The sequence below is a fragment of the Nicotiana tabacum genome, chromosome 16, assembly GCF_000715075.1.
Source record: "Nicotiana tabacum cultivar K326 chromosome 16, ASM71507v2, whole genome shotgun sequence".
NCBI classification, from domain to species: domain Eukaryota; kingdom Viridiplantae; phylum Streptophyta; class Magnoliopsida; order Solanales; family Solanaceae; genus Nicotiana; species Nicotiana tabacum.
In genome coordinates this window covers 76,336,514-76,347,593 of record NC_134095.1, presented here as the reverse complement: position 1 = coordinate 76,347,593, position 11,080 = coordinate 76,336,514, and the positions used below count along the sequence as shown (strand labels likewise).

General features: G+C 39.1%; 1 long non-coding RNA gene across 1 annotated transcript; it reads right to left on the bottom strand.

Moving 5' to 3' along the window:
- Window positions 1–8,207: 8,207 nt before the first annotated feature.
- LOC142170560 (uncharacterized) lies at window positions 8,208–10,741 on the bottom strand. The gene is made up of 3 exons (XR_012699808.1): window positions 10,385–10,741; window positions 9,509–9,602; window positions 8,208–8,968 (listed from the first exon to the last, which is right to left on the bottom strand). It is a non-coding gene; the product is annotated as an uncharacterized LOC142170560 (long non-coding RNA).
- Between the last annotated feature and the right edge of the window lie 339 nt (window positions 10,742–11,080).

Sequence of the window (11,080 nt, the reverse complement as noted above, 5' to 3'; positions counted from 1 at the left end):
GGTCATAGCTGCCTGTTGATCTTGGTAGCTTTAGTATTTCAAATATATTCATGTATATTTCAAACAGATGATGTATTTATTTCATACCAACTTTGTAAATGTTTATTCTTAGAAGCTTATGATTTGTACTACCAGTCCTTGAAAAATGTATAAAGGTTTAATTTTTTTATTATTCTTTTGTCTCAATAAATTGCATTAAATTGGATAGTTATTAATTGGCTTACCTAGCGGGTTGGGTTAGGTGCCATTACGACCAGTTGGATTTTGGGTCGTGATAAGTCGGTATCAAAGCTCTAGGTTCATAGATTTCTACGAGTCATGAGCAAGTATCTAGTAGAGTCTTGCGGAATAGTATGATGGCGTCCATACCTATTTCCGAGAGGCTACAGGGCATTTAGGATAAATTTCCCATCTTTCTTTCCTTATTGTGCGGAATTGATTCATCTTGAAACGTAACTCTTTGAATTCCTTCCACGCATTCATATGTGCATGTGAGCACTCGGTATCATTTGTACATCGATGGCTTATGATTCCACAGATGAGGTGCGAGATGTGATTTCTATGTGCTGATGATGGGCCAGTCTGGAGGACTTGGGGCCGAGTTTTGACTATAGCTTGAGCACAGGGATTTTGGTGGTGTGAGCAAGGACTTTTGGACTTATATGTCCGGTAGTGTCCCTATGAGTGAAATTTGTAGCTTGATGAGTGGCTGGATGTCTACGTAATAAGTATGATGCGACTGCGAGATGTGTTCAAATGGTTTGAATATGACGAGAAGAGTTTGCTTGAGATGTAGAAAGGACTAATAAGTGCCTGATTTCTGTCTTGATGTGACGTATAGTCTCGAGTTATAAGAGTGTTGAAAGAATTTTCATGTTGTTTGATTGTGGAACGAAGTAAATTTTCATGTCTTGTTGATGAGTTCAGACTTAGGAAGATTAAGTAATTGCATAGTAGTTGTTGCTATGAAAGGGTATAGAGAGATGTCAGTTTGAGACTAAGTAGGTGGGTTATAACCTACGAGGTAACCTACGGATGTGTGATCCTTATAATGCTGTGTGAAGGTTTCCTGTTCTACTAATGGGTTATATTTGTGCGATTTGAGTTTGTATCGGTTGTAACAGTTGACCTGACCATCACAAGGATGCATGTGAGATTTGCAAATAATTTGAGGTATTAGATGGTTTGTGTTACATGATTTTATGAAAGATTTAGTTGAATCTCACTACAGTAATTTGCGGTATTATGGCAGTAACAGGGTATGGTTATTGTAAGTTATCAGATGTTTTATTCCATGGCTTTGAGCCAAGTGTGGGAATCTGCTATCGAGGAGTTGATTGCATGGTTATGTGTTGCATCGGTTTCGGTTTGAGGTATACTCGTGAATTGGTTATGACCTGGAGAGACTGGTTTTGAGGATGACTTAAGCAATGGAATTTCTGTATGCATGGTGTACTACACATGATGGATATATAGTAATCTTAGAATGATTCGGGTTTGTGGTTCATGGTAGATGTGATATACTAAGGAAAAGGGATTCACTTGGTTGCTTAGAGGTATAGATTACTTCCTTGGGTGTTGTTGTGCTAATGGGGCACATATCGTTCGGCACGTTTGGACGATGCAATTGGGATTTGAGCAGAGTGGATGACTCTTGAGAGGGTTCTAATGGATTCAGGAGTTATATGTAGCAATTGGAAATTTTCAGGATTTGTATATGGCTAGAATCTGAGATTTGCATTGGATGGTGTCGAGACTCGCGATATTTCTATATCATTATAGATTATAAATCTCAATATCAGGAAGTTGAAGAAAACGACATTAGATTCACAGAAGGTCTCTTCAGTGTGGGTATCTTAGTTGTGGTACTTTTGGGGTGCTTAAGAGAGAATACATCGACTTATAGGCCTCAGGGTAATGTGGTTTTATGCTAGGATCTTTTTTGGTGAGCTTTGGGTAAGGATCGTGATATTTTGGCAAGGAGAAGTGTCACCTTGAGGGTAATTCGGAAGGAACTTGGAGAAATAGGACAACTTGTAGTAGGTTGGATTAGCACGGTAATGGATATGATCGGCTCTTTGGGTACTCATGATGTGGTGAGTCTCTACAGGTGTTTTGGGGCAATACTCTTGGGTTTTGGTGACCTGCATGGTTTGGTTTAGTTAGAGGGATTCGGTTTTGATAACTGGGTTATGTGCAAATGGATTTCAAAGAATTCTTAATGGTTTCGACCACGATTTGAGATAGATATTCCCCACCGACGTGGTGATTATGCTGGTGTATTGTGATTTTCTACTGGATAGGATCATTGGAAAGGTTCCTGGATAATTGAGTATGTAGTTTGCTTGCGATCCAGAGTTGATTTTGAGATTATCATACTTTTCATAGGATGGCCTAATAAAGGCGACGCATGGTGTGAGATTGGGATGTGCATATGCAAGTATATGAATCAGTTTCAAGAGGAAGGCTGTCACGACCCAAACCAATGGGCCGCGATGGGCGCCTGAGTCTTACCAATCAAACACCCCTAAGCATACGTCTAAAATATGAACCTGAATAACATCTGCTGCATTACAAAATAAACATACGTGAAAGAAGCCTGCCATCAAGGCATATGTACGTATACAGACAGAATACAGTGGGCGAGCTGGCAAGGCTGCTATAGACAACTATACATCAAAAACTAAAAGCCGACAAGGCCACATATAACCCAACTAGACATACTGTCTACAGACCTCTAACAGAAATATAACTGTACAAAGATAGGACTGAGCCATGTCATACTCATATACATATATATGTACAAACGTATCGTACCAATATCAAAAGTAGCTCCGGATCAAATAGAGCATGCCAACTCTCGCTGATCAGGGATCCTAAGAAGGAGGACCGTCAGCTTGCCTACCTGCACCTGCGGGCATCAAACGCAGGCCCCGTGGAATAGGGCGTCAGTACGAAAAATGTACTGAGTATGTAAGGCATGGAAATTAGTACGTAATAGACATAGATGAAACATGGAATACTGAAACACATCTTTAAATCTGAATAACTTTGTATATTTTGAAACGTTTATAACGTCATGCACGTGCGTGTAAATGTCAAGCCATGCATAGGTATGGATTTACATAATATCATCAGCCTCTGAGGGCATCCCATCACATCATATCGGCCACTGTGGGCAAAGTCATAATCGTATACCAGCTGATCAGGTGGTGGTGCGTATATAACGCCATAACCATTCCCATATCCCATATACATATATATACATACATATATATGCGTATATAACGCCGTTTGAATACATACATACATATATGCGTATATAACGCCATTTGAATACATACCCATATATGCGTATATAACGCCGTTTGAATCATATTTCAGCCATTGTGGGCAACATCATCATCATATACCAGCTGATCAGGTGGTGATGTGTATATAATGCCGTAACCTTTTCCCATATCCCATATACATATATTTACAAATATACGCGTATATAACGTCATCTGGTCATGGGTCAATGCACATGTATAAATGAGTAAAATACATGAAAATACATAATAATCTCAATAATCCTTCCGGATAAATTTTTCCGAATGCATATTATTCTGAGACCCATGAACAGAAGAAAATAATAATTCTCATGGGGAATCAAGAATATAGACACCCCTACTATTTCTATGAATAGAATAATTTATAGAAACCGTGTATTTGCTCGTTTCTTTCGTATAATCTGGACCATGCCAAAAGAAAGAAGGGAGGGCCTTAACATACTTGAAGTAAGGAAAACTCCGTATAATATTCTTGGCTAAGATTGTACCGTACTCTTTTAGACCAACAAAATTTGGATGGAATTAAACTTCTGCTCGTTGAAGTGCTTGAACGATTGCGCTTCTGTTTCTGGCGTTGAAGTATTTGAGCAATTGAATGTCCTTGACATTGAAATGTTTAAACCAAGAAAGGAAAGCTTGCTTTAGGATTTCTTTGGGTCATTTTTCTTGGTTCTGTTTTTGGTCCAAATGAAATGAAAACCAAGACACTTAATTTACCTTGAAACGTTTCCAAGGATTTCATTATTCTTTTGTAAATGAAAAGCAGAAGATGTTTATGAATTAAAATGATGAATCTATGTAACCTTGAATGAAATATTAATGTTTTCAAGAATTGAAATCCTTGGAATTGGACACATAATCAAGGAATGACCTTAGTCATATCCTTGTAAGGTGGCTAGCTGCCACGTTGCTTTTGGGGTGGGAATTATTATTAATTTTTATCCACTTATTAGTTAATTGGGTAATGTCGTGTTACCGACGATTAATCAATTACCCGCATAATTTAAAAATGATCACAAATTACTTAAAATTCTATTTATATTTAAAATACTTCATATATACTTTATATATTATACTACCGTGGTCATATAGTACCTTGCATGGTACTAGTTCATAATTATCGGGTATTATCGCTCGCCCCGTATTTTATTCCAAATTGTCCACTTTCAACGAAACTCGTTTTCTTTAATCCATGTACCCCTTTATCCTTCATAACACTTATTTATTGCTTGTATAAATAGCGTAAGTATGTTAATGTCAAGATGAACTCATCCCCGAGTCTACGTCGGTTAACTGAAAACGAAATTTTAACGTACGAAAACGCGAGATGTAACATTCTTCCCCCCTTAGAAACATTCGTCCCCGAATGTTTAACCTTTCGGGATCTATATAACCTTGGCAGAGTCGCCCTTGGTAACAATAATGCAGCCAACTCTTCCTATAGAAACTCAATAATTCAACGCCACCTAGGACCACGACCATCAATAACGACAATGGCCTCACACGACCAATTATAATAACTAATACTAGAATCCATGCACGTACCTTAAGGTTATGACATCTCAGTTGGATCCTTCTCTTGAGGAGGAAATAAGTAGGAATATCTAGACTTCATGTCTTCCTCGGCCTCCTAAGTCACATCTTCCACATTATTATTTCTCCAAAGTACTTTCACCGAAGCTACGTCTTTAGTTCTCAATATCCAAACCTATCTGTATAGTAAAACAATGGGAGTTTCTTCATATGATGGATGCTCTGTGACCTGAACGTCGTCAACTGACATGATTCTGGAAGGATCTCTGATATATTTACGGAGTATAGACACATGAAAGATTGGATGTACAGACTCCAAGTCCGAAGGCAAGTCTAACTCATATGCTACCTGGCCTACCTTGCGTATGATCCTATATGGTCCAATATACCGAGGGCTAAGTTTTTCTTTTTTTTTTTTCGAACCTCATGATACTTTTTATTGGTGATACCTTCAGGAATACCCAGTCGTCAACCTGAATTCCAAGTCTCGCCGTCGATTATCCGCATAAGACTTCTAACGGGCTTTGAGCTTCTAATGGCCTTTCCTATATAAGTTTAATTTTTCTCTATTGCCTGTTGTACCAATTCTGGTCTTAGTAACGTAGTTTTCTCAACCTCGAACCACCCTATAGGCGATCTACACTCCTATCCATAGAGAGTTTCGTATGGAGCCATCTGAATACTGTAATGGTAGCTATTATAATATGCGAACTCAATAAGCGACAAATGATCATCCCAGCTACCCTTGAAGTTAATCACACGAGATCGCAACATATCCTCCAGTATTTGAATTGTACGCTCAGCCTGTCTGTCTGTCTGGGGATGAAATGCTCTACTAAGACTTACTTGAGTCCCCAATCCCTTTTGGAAGGATCTCCAGAAGTTAGCTGTAAATTGAGCTACTCTATCTGAGATAATAGATACAGGTACACCATGCAGTCATACTATCTCCTTAATATAAAGCCTCGCATAATCTTCTGAGGAATACGTAGTTATAACAGGCAGAAAATGGGCTGACTTTGTGAGCCTATCAATAAATCACCCATATTGAATCGAACTTACATTGGGTACGAGTTAAGCCTATGATGAAGTCCATATTGATTATTTCCCATTTCCAAGTCGGAATCTCCATAACCTGCAATAATCCATCGGGTTTTTGATGCTCGATCTTAACTTGCTGACAGTTAGGGCACTGAGCAACAAATTCTGCTATATCCTTTTTCATTCCGTCCCACCAATATATTTCCCTGATGTCATGATACATCTTTGTCGTTCCTGGATGGATAGAATAACGGGAATAATGAGTTTCTCCCATAACCTGCCGACGCAACCCTGCAACATTAGGCACCCATAATCGCCCTTGATATCCCCATCTTCAGTAATTACAAATGGTGTCTTCTCCTTCTGAAGAGTGGTATCTCTATAATGAATTAGCACAGGATCCTCGTACTGGCGTTCCTTTACTTCAGTTACTAAAGATGATGTTTCTGTATCCTGAAGAGTAATTCCAATATCACCTGATTCCAATAACTGAACTCCAAGACTAGCTAGCTGATGAACCTCATGGGCTATTCCCCTCTTTTCTGGCTGCAAATACGATAGGCTACCCATAGATCTATGGCTGAGAGCATCGACAACTCGTTTGCCTTCCCCGGATGGTATAAAATATTGACGTCATAGTCTTTAAGTAGCTCCAACCATCTCCTTTGACGAAGATTCAATTCCCTTTGCTTGAAGATGTACTGGAGGCTCTAAGAATCTGTATAGATATCAACGTGAATGCCATACAAGTAGTGCCTCCACATCTTTAGTGCATGAATCACCGTAGCTAACTCTAAATCGTGGGTCAGGTAGTTCTTCTCGTACTTTCTTAGTTGTCTAGAAGCATAGGCCATAACCTTATCATGCTGCATCAGCACGCAACCCAATCCAACGCCTGAAGCATCGCAATAGATAACATAACCATCGGTCCCTTCTGGAAGCGTTAGAACCGGTGCTGAAGTTAACCTGTCCTTTAATGCCTGGAAACTCCGTTCACAAGCATCAGTCCAATGAAACTTTGCTCCCTTCTGAGTCAACTTTGTTAAAGGTGCTGAAAGGGAAGAAAATCCTTCCACAAATCTCCTGTAATATCCTGCCAAACCAAGAAAACTACGAACCTCTGTTGGTGTTGTGGGCCTAGGCCAAGTCTTTACTGCCTCAATCTTTTGTGTATCCACCAGGATGCCTTCACCCGAAATGATATGCCCAAGGAAAGTTACAGAGTTCAGCCAGAATTTACACTTAGAAAATTTTGCATACAACTTCCTTTCTTGTAGAACTCTGAGCACTGTACGCAGATAACCAGCATGCTCATCCTCTAAATGAGATTATACCAATATATCATCAATAAATACAATTACAAACAGATCTAAGAAAGGCCTGAATGCACGGTTCATCAAATCCATGAATACTGCTGGGGCATTGGTCAGATCGAACGACATAACCCCAAACTCAAAATGCCCATATCTAATCCTGAATCCTGTCTTCGGAATATCTTCATCCTTAACCCTTACTTGATGGTACCCGGACCTCAAGTTTATCTTTAAAAACCACTTGGCACCTTGCAACTGATCAAATAAGTCGTCAATCCTCGGGAGCGGGTACTTATTCTTGATCGTCACCTTATTCAGTTGCTTATAATCAATACACATTCTTAAGGAACCATCTTTCTTCATTACAAACAACACAGGTGCTCCCCATGGTGACGTACTAGGTCTGATAAAACCTTTTTCAAGCAAGTCTTTTAGTTGTTCTTTCAACTCTTTCAGCTCTGCGGGGGCCATTCTATAGGGAGGAATAGATATTGGGTGAGTATCTGGTAGTGGTTCAATAGAAAACTCAATTTCTTGCTCTAGTAGGAGACCGGAAGCTCATCGGAAAAAAAACATCGGGAAACTCATTCATCACAGGGACGGACTGAATGGTTGGTAACTCTATTTCCGTATCCCAAACCCGAACTTAGTGATAAATGTAGTCCTTTCTGATTATCTTCCTTGCCTTGAGCTGGGAGATAAATTTACCTCTTGGTGATGCGGTATTATCTTTCCATTCTAAAACAGGCTTTCTTGGAAACTGAAATCAACCCACCTTTGGTCTATACTTGATGTTAGCATAACAAAAGGCCAATCAATCCATATCAATTATAATATCAAGTCCTACCTAACCGAGTACCACATACCTTGTCCTTGTTTGTTCTCAAATCTATCCTTGTTTGTTCTCAAATCTATCATGGGTCATTACGACAACATCCATATATATATATATATATATATAACAACATTAAGACTTAACTCGCATAACTAATTTAGAAAAAGGTTTATATACATAGGGGTCGACTAGGCCGTAGACATATCATACACAAAACTATATACATAATACTATATGCAAAGCCTCTAAGTAGGCATAACCAATATATACAAGTCGGGACGGGGCTCCCTACATCCTCATAAAACAACCAAACACCTTTAAAACCCTGACATGGTAATATTCTAAGAAGAGGTGGAACTCACCAACCAAAAACTGACACTTGTAGGAAGCCTACAGTAGAGGGTCCTTGCCTCGTCCTACATAAGAACCTCGATCAGACACACTCCGAAGCGGAATCCTCATGTCTTTATCAGTTACCTTCCTTCTCTTGGCCCGACTACTATCTTCTTCCTCTGCGTATCCCATAACATACACTGAAGAACCTTGATTGACGGACTCCCAAGACTGTGGACTATCCGGAATCTCAGAAGAGCTGGTGTCCTTAAATACCTTGACATAGTTTTGAGCTTGATGGAATCCCGGCTGTGCCAATCCATGCACTACTCCCCTCATACCCTGATCAACGGGCTGTGAAACTAAGGTCCTTGGTAAGGTCGGAACTCCTCTCACCCCATCTACTACCGGAGTGGTTGAAACAACTCGAACGGATGGCTCATATGGATCCTCGGATGGATTTTCCTCAATAGAACCCATGATCTCTGATGGGTCTGAATCCATAGTATAACTTATCTCTCTTTCTGGCACCTTTGTAGCCATTTGACCCGTGCTAGCGGCTGTAGTCTTCGTAGGCATCGCTAAAAACATAACACATCGTTAGGAACACGAATGCTTATATTGCACGATCTAAGATAAGAAAAGAGGATAACATCCTACATATCATGTAGCCTCCTGTCTATAAATGTGGTGCACGACACACCCATAAACAAGACTCTACTAGATACAGTCTGTAGACAACCCTAGGATAGAACTACTCTGATACCACTTTTGTCACGACCCAAACCAATGATCCGCGACGGGCGCCTGAGTCTTACCAATCAAACACCCCTAAGCATACGTCTAAAATATGAACCTGAATAACATCTGCTGCATTACAAAATTAACATACGTGAAAGAAGCCTACCATCAAAGCATATGTACGTATACAGACATAATACAGTGGGCAAGCCGACAAGGCTGCTATAGACAACTATACATCAAAAACTGAAAGCCGACAAGGCCACATATAACCCAACTAGACATACTGTCTACAGACCTCTAACAGAAATATAACTGTACAAAGACAGGACTGAGCCATGTCATACTCATATACATATATATGTACAAATGTATCGTACCAATATCAAAAGTAGCTCCGGATAAAATGGAGCATGCCAACTCTCGCTGATCAGGGATCCTAAGAAGGAGGACCGTCAGCTTGCCTACCTGCACCTGCGGACATGAAACGCAGGCCCCGTGGAATAGGGCGTCAGTACGAAAAATGTACTGAGTATGTAAGGCATGGAAATTAGTACGTAATAGACATAGATGAAACATGGAATACTGAAACACATCTTTAAATCTGAATAACTTTGTATATTTTGAAACGTTTATAACGTCATGCACGTGCGTGTAAATGTCAAGCCATGCATAGGTATGGATTTACATAATATCATCAGCCTCTGAGGGCATCCCATCACATCATATCGGCCACTGTGGGCAAAGTCATAATCGTATACCAGCTGATCAGGTGGTGGTGCGTATATAACGCCATAACCATTCCCATATCCCATATACATATATATACATACATATATATGCGTATATAACGCCGTTTGAATACATACATACATATATGCGTATATAACGCCATTTGAATACATACCCATATATGCGTATATAACGCCGTTTGAATCATATTTCAGCCATTGTGGGCAACATCATCATCATATACCAGCTGATCAGGTGGTGATGTGTATATAATGCCGTAACCTTTTCCCATATCCCATATACATATATTTACAAATATACGCGTATATAACGCTATCTGGTCATGGGTCAATGCACATGTATAAATGAGTAAAATGCATGAAAATACATAATAATCTCGATATTCCTTCCGGATAAACTTTTCCAGCTGTGTATTATTCTGAGACCCATGAACAGAAGATAATAATAATTCTCATGGATAATCTGGACCATGCCAAAAGAAAGAAGGGAGGGCCTTAACATACCTGAAGTAAGGAAAACTCCGTATAATATTCTTGGCTAAGATTCTACCGTACTCTTGTAGACCAACAAAATTTGGATGGAATTAAACTTCTGCTCGTTGAAGTGCTTGAACGATTGCGCTTCTGTTTCTGGCATTGAAGTATCTGAGCAATTGAATGTCCTTGACATTGAAATGTTTAAACCAAGAAAGGAAAGCTTGCTTTAGGATTTCTTTGGGTCATTTTTCTTGGTTCTGTTTTTGGTCCAAATGAAATGAAAACCAAGACACTTAATTTACCTTGAAAAGTTTCCAAGGATTTCATTATTCTTTTGTAAATGAAAAGCAGAAGATGTTTATGAATTAAAATGATGAATCTATGTAACCTTGAATGAAATATTAACGTTTTCAAGAATTGAAATCCTTGGAATTGGACACATAATCAAGGAATGACCTTAGTCATATCCTTGTAAGGTGGCTAGCTGCCACGTTGCTTTTGGGGTGGGAATTATTATTAATTTTTATCCACTTATTAGTTAATTGGGTAATGTCGTGTTACCGACGATTAATCAATTACCCGCATAATTTAAAAATGATCACAAATTACTTAAAATTCTATTTATTTTTAAAATACTTCATATATACTTTATATATTATACTACCATGGTCATATAGTACCTTGCATGGTACTAGTTCATAATTATCGGGTATTATCGCTCGC